This window comes from Opisthorchis viverrini (assembly GCF_000715545.1).
Source record: "Opisthorchis viverrini unplaced genomic scaffold opera_v5_21, whole genome shotgun sequence".
In the NCBI taxonomy this organism is placed as follows: domain Eukaryota; kingdom Metazoa; phylum Platyhelminthes; class Trematoda; order Opisthorchiida; family Opisthorchiidae; genus Opisthorchis; species Opisthorchis viverrini.
Genome location: NW_008751677.1, coordinates 97,858 through 104,471, shown reverse-complemented (window position 1 = coordinate 104,471; position 6,614 = coordinate 97,858).

Below are 6,614 nucleotides of genomic sequence, written 5' to 3'. Positions count from 1 at the left end.
CGGAATTGCGCATCTCCCTCCCCCCCCCCCCAAGTCATCGTTGAACGAAACTGTGGCAGCTACAACCACTGTACGACGAGTACGCTGTTCTTACAGCTGACAATGATGATGATGATGATAATGCTGTCCAAAAGGCACTTGCTGTGTGCAACTGCCCTACTTCCTGAACCCTGAGGCCAGGCCGGTCACGTTCAAACTTTTGAGTCAGAAGCTAAACCCAGATCCCGGAACAAAACCCTACATCCTCCCATTGCCTTGTTGGTCAAAAGCTCAAGATGGGACACTTCAACTAACCCCCTTTCTTTGGCCTCGGGAACCAGTAAGTATCATTTGCCCTTGCAGCTCATACTCTCCCCATCCATCGTACAATACAGTGTAGTCAACCCATATGCCAATCCCCTAGCCACCATTCCGTGTCTAAACCGTCGCCCTGAAAAATAAGCTAGAGTAATCACCCACTAACCCCAAAAGATCTGATCCACGTTGAAGTCTTTAATGTCCGTAATCTATGTCAAACTGGGCAACAGGTATCCCATGCTGGAACCTTGCTTCCCCTCTCTATCGATGTATGTTGTCTTTCTCCAAAACAGGCATACGAGACTCCACTTCTGTCTTGAACCTCAAGCCGCTTGGGACGAGCCCAGATGTTCCATATTTCACTTTCCGGGCACCCGGTGATCCCGACTATCTACGGTGTGGCTCCTTACTGGATTGATCTTAGTGAACAGTCGTCTGGTTCAATTAAGATTAACGCAGGTCGATGCGGTAAACGGCGTTTGTTTGTCGTATCAGCATATGCCCCAACAGATAGCAGCGCTGAGACTGAGAAGGACGAGCTTCATCAAGATCTGTCATGCCTGCTTTGGTCGGCCAGGACGGATATAGTAATCCTGATTGGTGATACGAATGCCCAAGTTGGACGACTAAGTCCAGAAGAAGGACTTTTAGGTGGTAGATTCGGAGTCGATGCTAGGCGTACGGATAATGGGGAGTGGCTTCTTTCATTGTTTACAGATCATTGTCTGTTCCTGGCCAGTACGAAATTCCAACATAAAAACTCACACCGAGTTACTCGGAAGCCACCTACTACAAGGCAGACGTGGGCTGGACTGGACCATATAGCTGTCAGTTACCGATGGAGAGGAGTTAAGGATTGTCGTTCCTTCTGAGGTACGCAACTGGACTCTGATCACGCCATCGTGCGGGCTCGCGTAGCACTTCGCTTTCAGCTAGCACTACGCGTGCCGAAAGGCAGCAGCTTGACAGGTTTCAGTAGGTCAAACTCCCCTGGCTAGACGGCTACTGGAAACGTACGGTCAAGTGGACGGCGAAGATTTCTTGGAGGTTGAATGGGGGCGAGTTAAAGAAGCAATAGTTTCAGCTTCCAGCACTGTGTTTCAAGCCCAACTGACTTGCTGCCAGAAAATCCGTACCAGCAACCAGCGACTATGATGGCGCACGCAGATCCCTCAAACATCGGACAATTAGGAGCTTGAAGAGTGACAGAGAAGGCTGGTGGATTTCGAAAACCCATGAGATGGAGAAGGCTTTCACTGTAGGCAACAGCCGCAACCTATTTCAACTGGTTCAATCAACGGATGAAAAGAAGACAGATGTCATTGAGAGAATATGCGCGAAAGACGGAACAGCAATCCACTCCCTTAATCACCGTCTTGAGCGGTGATTCAAAAAGCAGTTCACCGCTGGAAAAACCAAGCGGGCCTGTATGGAACATTGAAACCAACCCACCATCAGCAACCGAAGTCCAGCGTGGGATTTCAATCTTGAAGCACAACAAGGCACCTGGCCAAGAGCTCTTCAAAGAAGGTGGCGAGGCCCTGGTGAACAGTCTGACGATCATACTGCGGAGGATTAGAAAGGAAAACAGAGTGCCAACCGAATGGAGCTCCTCGACCGTCATCCCAGTTTTCAAAAAGGGAGCAAGAACGTCACGTGAAAACCATCGTGGCGTCACCTTGGTATCCATCGCATCTTAGGAGCTCTGTGGCATTAGTTTGCGCAGGTTGATTTATTATCGGGAGAGAGATTCGTGAGAATCAAGCTGTGTTTCGCTCTAGTCGGGGATCCATCGACCATCTCTTTACCCTGAGGCAAATTCTTGAACGGCGCCACTCCTTCAAACGTCCCACACTGGTCGCTTTTCTGGATTTAAAAGTGCCGTTGATTCTGTCGATCATCAGAAACTTTGGCAGTGTCCCGCGATCGAAGGTGTCTCATCCAAACCTCCATCCCTTATGAGGGCACTCTATACGAACTCATGTGGGCGCGTACAAGTATACGGAAAACTCTCGCCTGAGTTAACCAAGTACAGTGGAGTGAGACAAGCCTATCATTTCCTTCTTTACTCTTCAACTTCGTTATTGATATGCTGCCTGAAACTTCCCTGACTGTCTCTGAAATCTCGGGAGTCGAAATGCTCCCGGGACATTCCTTATACAGACGATACTGCTCTCCTTGCTTCAGATCCTTCCGAAAGCCAGACGATTTTGGATAGCCTAAATGACTCTGTCGCACGGTCCGGCATGCACTTCACACCTGCAAAATGCCGCCGTAAGACTGCGTTGGATCAAATCCACACCTCATGCTTGTAGGTGAGTCAATGGAAATGGTAGATAAATTTGTTTACCTGGACAACTCTATACGTTCCGGTGGACTGGATGGAAATGAGATTACTTTTCGAATCGGAAAGGCCAGGTCAGCTTTTGCCAACCTCGGACGTTTGTCTGCCATGAGCAGGATTTGCACTGCGACGGTGCGATCCACAATGTTTATGGATCAGAAGCGTGACCCCTACGTGCAGAGGAAATACGGAAAATGTCAGTGTTTGACCATCACTGTCTTCGAAACATTGGTAAAGTCTGACAGGAACCTAAGATTAGCAGTGTTGAGGCACGCCAGATGGTCTTACGAAGAAAGAACTCTCCCACAGCAGGTGAATTACTTACGCTTCATAGGCTAAGCTGGTTAGGACATGTACTCCGCCAGGAGACCGTCTGCCTCGCAGAGCTCTTTCCTCTCAGCCCTGTGCTGAGTGGAAGCGACCGAGGGGTGGACAGCGTATAACCTGGCAACGGAGTACGAAAATATTAACCAGCAAACTTAGTCGGGTGGGCAAATGCTGCCTCCCTGGATGGGGATGCTGGGATACAATTGTGGTTAATGACATTGGGGGAAATGGCCCGATCGCGCAGCCAGTGGCACTCGTGCATCAAAGCTATCGCCTCCAATTCGTAGCTACCTAATTTCCGAATTGAACTAGGCGTTTAACAGAGTGTTCTTAGCACCAACCACAACCGTCACATTGCAGTTGTTGAACCCAAGCTGTAATCGTGGATTTCCGTCCGTGGGTTTCGGTGCTTCACAAGACCGATCATTTGAAATCGCTGGGTAACAACACGAACATACATGAGGTATCATCATCATCATCGTGCTTCACAGACCGATCATTTGAAATCGCTGGTTAACAACACGAACATACATGAGGTATCATCATCATCATCATTGTCAGCTGTAAGAAACGCGTACTCGTCGTACAGTGGTTGTAGCTGCCACAGTTTCGTTCAACGATGACTTGGGGGGGGGGTAGGTAGCTGCGCATTGCAGACGGGAGCTGATAAATTGGGGCATAAATCCAGCAGTCAATGGGCTGTCAAATGGGGGTTGGTTGGAAAACAAGCTATGCATTGAAGGCAATAGCTTGGATGCACGACCGCCATTGAGGGCGCGACTGGGCCATGTCTGATAATGTCTTCAGCCATTGATGTGGCCCGTCTCGGGGTCCCCATCCAGGAAGACGGAAGTGACCAGCACAGCTGAGTTTGTTGGTAATGACTTTCACACTTCGCTACCAAGTCATTGTTTGACCGCCTCTGGCTCTCTTCCACCATTCACGTGGTTGTGCGAAAAGGGCCCTTCGAGGAAGTCGGTCGACTGGCATACGCAACACGCGGCCGAGCCAGCGCAACCTATGCAGTGTGATCAGTTCATCTATCGAGGGTGAGTTATTTCTCCCGAATACCATTCGACGTACTTCAGAATTGCTGATCCGGTGTTCCCACCAGATTCGGGCAATGCTCCGAAGACATCGATGGTCAAACACTGAAAGTCTTTTGACGTCCTCGGCGCGCAGCGGCCAGGTTTCTGATCCATATAGTAATATGGAGCGCACCGCAGCATTGTAAACTCGACCCTTGACAGAGAAACTGATGTCACGCCTACGCCACAGGTGACGTAGGTTCGCAAAAGCTGCTCTGGCCTTCCCAATCCGGATGGAAATATCATCTTTCGCGAGACCACCGGGACTGATACAGCTGCCCAGGTAGACAAATTTGTCTACTACCTCAATCGGTTCATCCGCAAGCATGAGGCTAGGGTTCGAGCCCACCCAGTCTTGCAGTAGCACTTTACACTTTGCAGGTGTGAAGCGCATACCAAACCGCGAGGCAGAATTATTTAGATTATTTAGTATTGTTTGCAATGCCACGGGGTCAGATCCTAGAAGAGCTATGTCGTCTGCGTACTCGATGTCTGTGAGCGGAGGCCCAGGGAGCACTTCGACCCCACAGGCATTAGAGGCTGGTAGTGAGTCTTCCATGATCGTATCAATGACGAAGTTAAAGAGGAAAGGTGAAAGAGGACAACCCTGTCGGACACCACTTGATGTGGTGAACTCAGGAGAGAGCTTCCCGTAGACCTTTACACGGCCGCGGGAGTTGGCGTACAGCGCCTTAATGAGGTTCAAGAATTTATGAGGGACACCTTTGCTCCACAGACACTGCCATAGTGCTTGGCGGTCCACAGAGTCAAAGGCAGCTTTCAGATCAAGAAAAACAACCATTGTTGGTTGCTGGAAGCAGTGTCGCTGTTCCAGAATCTGTCGGAGGGTGAAGATATGGTCGATGCAACCTCTTGCAGGACGGAACCCAGCTTGGTTTTCACGGATCTGCCTCTCCCTGTGTTCAGTCAACCTTCGAAGGATAAGGCCAGAGAGCACCTTCGATGCCACAGCTAACAGGCTGATGCCACGGTGGTTTTCGCATAGCGTCCGTGTACCCTTTTTGAAGATAGGGATAACTGTCGACATGCCCCATTCTGCAGGCACTTGCTCTTCGTCCCACATAGTACCAATAAGCTTTGTCAAGTGGGTCACCAGGGAATTTCCGCCTTCTTTGAAGAGGGCTGGATACAGACCGTCCGGTCCTGGTGCCTTCTCACGTTTCAGTGCGGCTACTTCGTACCTTATTTCTTCTTCCGAAGGGCGATCAAGGTTTACATTCCATTCGCCCGTATGCACTATCTCCACAGGCTGTGTTGCAGGAGGCCAGCTGAACTGCTCTTCGAAGTGTTCGGCCCATCTCTCCAGTCGACGTTTTTGCGAGTGAATTAATGAGCCATCTTTTTCACTTATCGTTTCGCTGACCGTTGCTTTCCTAGGGCCAGTCGATCGCATCAGTTGATAAAGGGCACGGCTGTTTCCCGTGGCGAAAGCCTTCTCCATCTCCCGAGCTTTCGATCTCCACCAGAGCTCTTGGTCTTTCCTTAGACTCTTCACTGTTTGGCGTTTGAGGGATTTGCGTGCGCCGTCGTACTCGTTGCCTGCTGGTATGGCTTTCCGGGCATCAATCATGGATAACGACCTCGACGACATCCAGTGGTCATGTGGTCGAATTGGAGAAGTCGGAGCCTCGAGGAACTCCGATGGAGCCCGCCAGTGGAGAAAAGTGGATCGAGCCTACTTTCATTCTGAATAATCGGTCTGATAGGTACGCTTCGATCCAGTGTGGGGTTTTCCCTTCAATACCGTTAGAATCGAGTTCGTGGAGCAGCTGGACGTGTGGGACTTGATCGAATGCGAGACCCCGATATCAAAGCTGTCAGAAAACTTCAAGAAGGAAGTGGTGGGCGGGATCCTGCATGAAGGCCATTTTATGGACCATAGTTATTCATCGCGAAGTCCAAGACGCTGTAGTATGCACCGGCCGGTGCTAGTGAGCGTGTGCAGAGGTTGCTGTGTCTGGTGCTGCGTCCACCGTGTGTGAGCGAGCAACGGCTAGCTCTGAGGCCTGTATTCACATAAGTAGAGTCAGGATCTTTGTGGAAGGTGTTCCAGTGTGTAGTTACCATCGTGGCGTGGCCGACAAATATATAGTATGCACGCTATAGAAGCACCAAGGGACTGTCATTCTCCGAAGGCAGGTGTCCAGGGATTCACGGATTGATACACAGGATCCGTTTCGCTTTGACACAAAAGCTTCGTCTGGCCAAGTGAGTAAGTAAGTAGGTTGATTGGGTTTTAAGGCAGTCAGGGAACCAATCCGTGAAGTTCCTAATGACTAGTGACGTGATCAGTGCTGGGTGTTAAGTCTGATGTCCATGTTTGTTGATTAGTGGGGATGACTAAGCTTTACGATAGATTGGTTTGCGGGGGGGGGGGTTCGTCTTTATGATGAACCCGGATTTTTTCGTCCCTGATTCTTCAGTCTAGGACACCTTAATGGAAAATTCCTCTTGGGGTCGTTCACAGATTTCGTTCACCTGTGTTCGTCCAAGGGTGCTGGGACAATTAGTTTGGGGATGGGGGTGGGGTGGGTAAT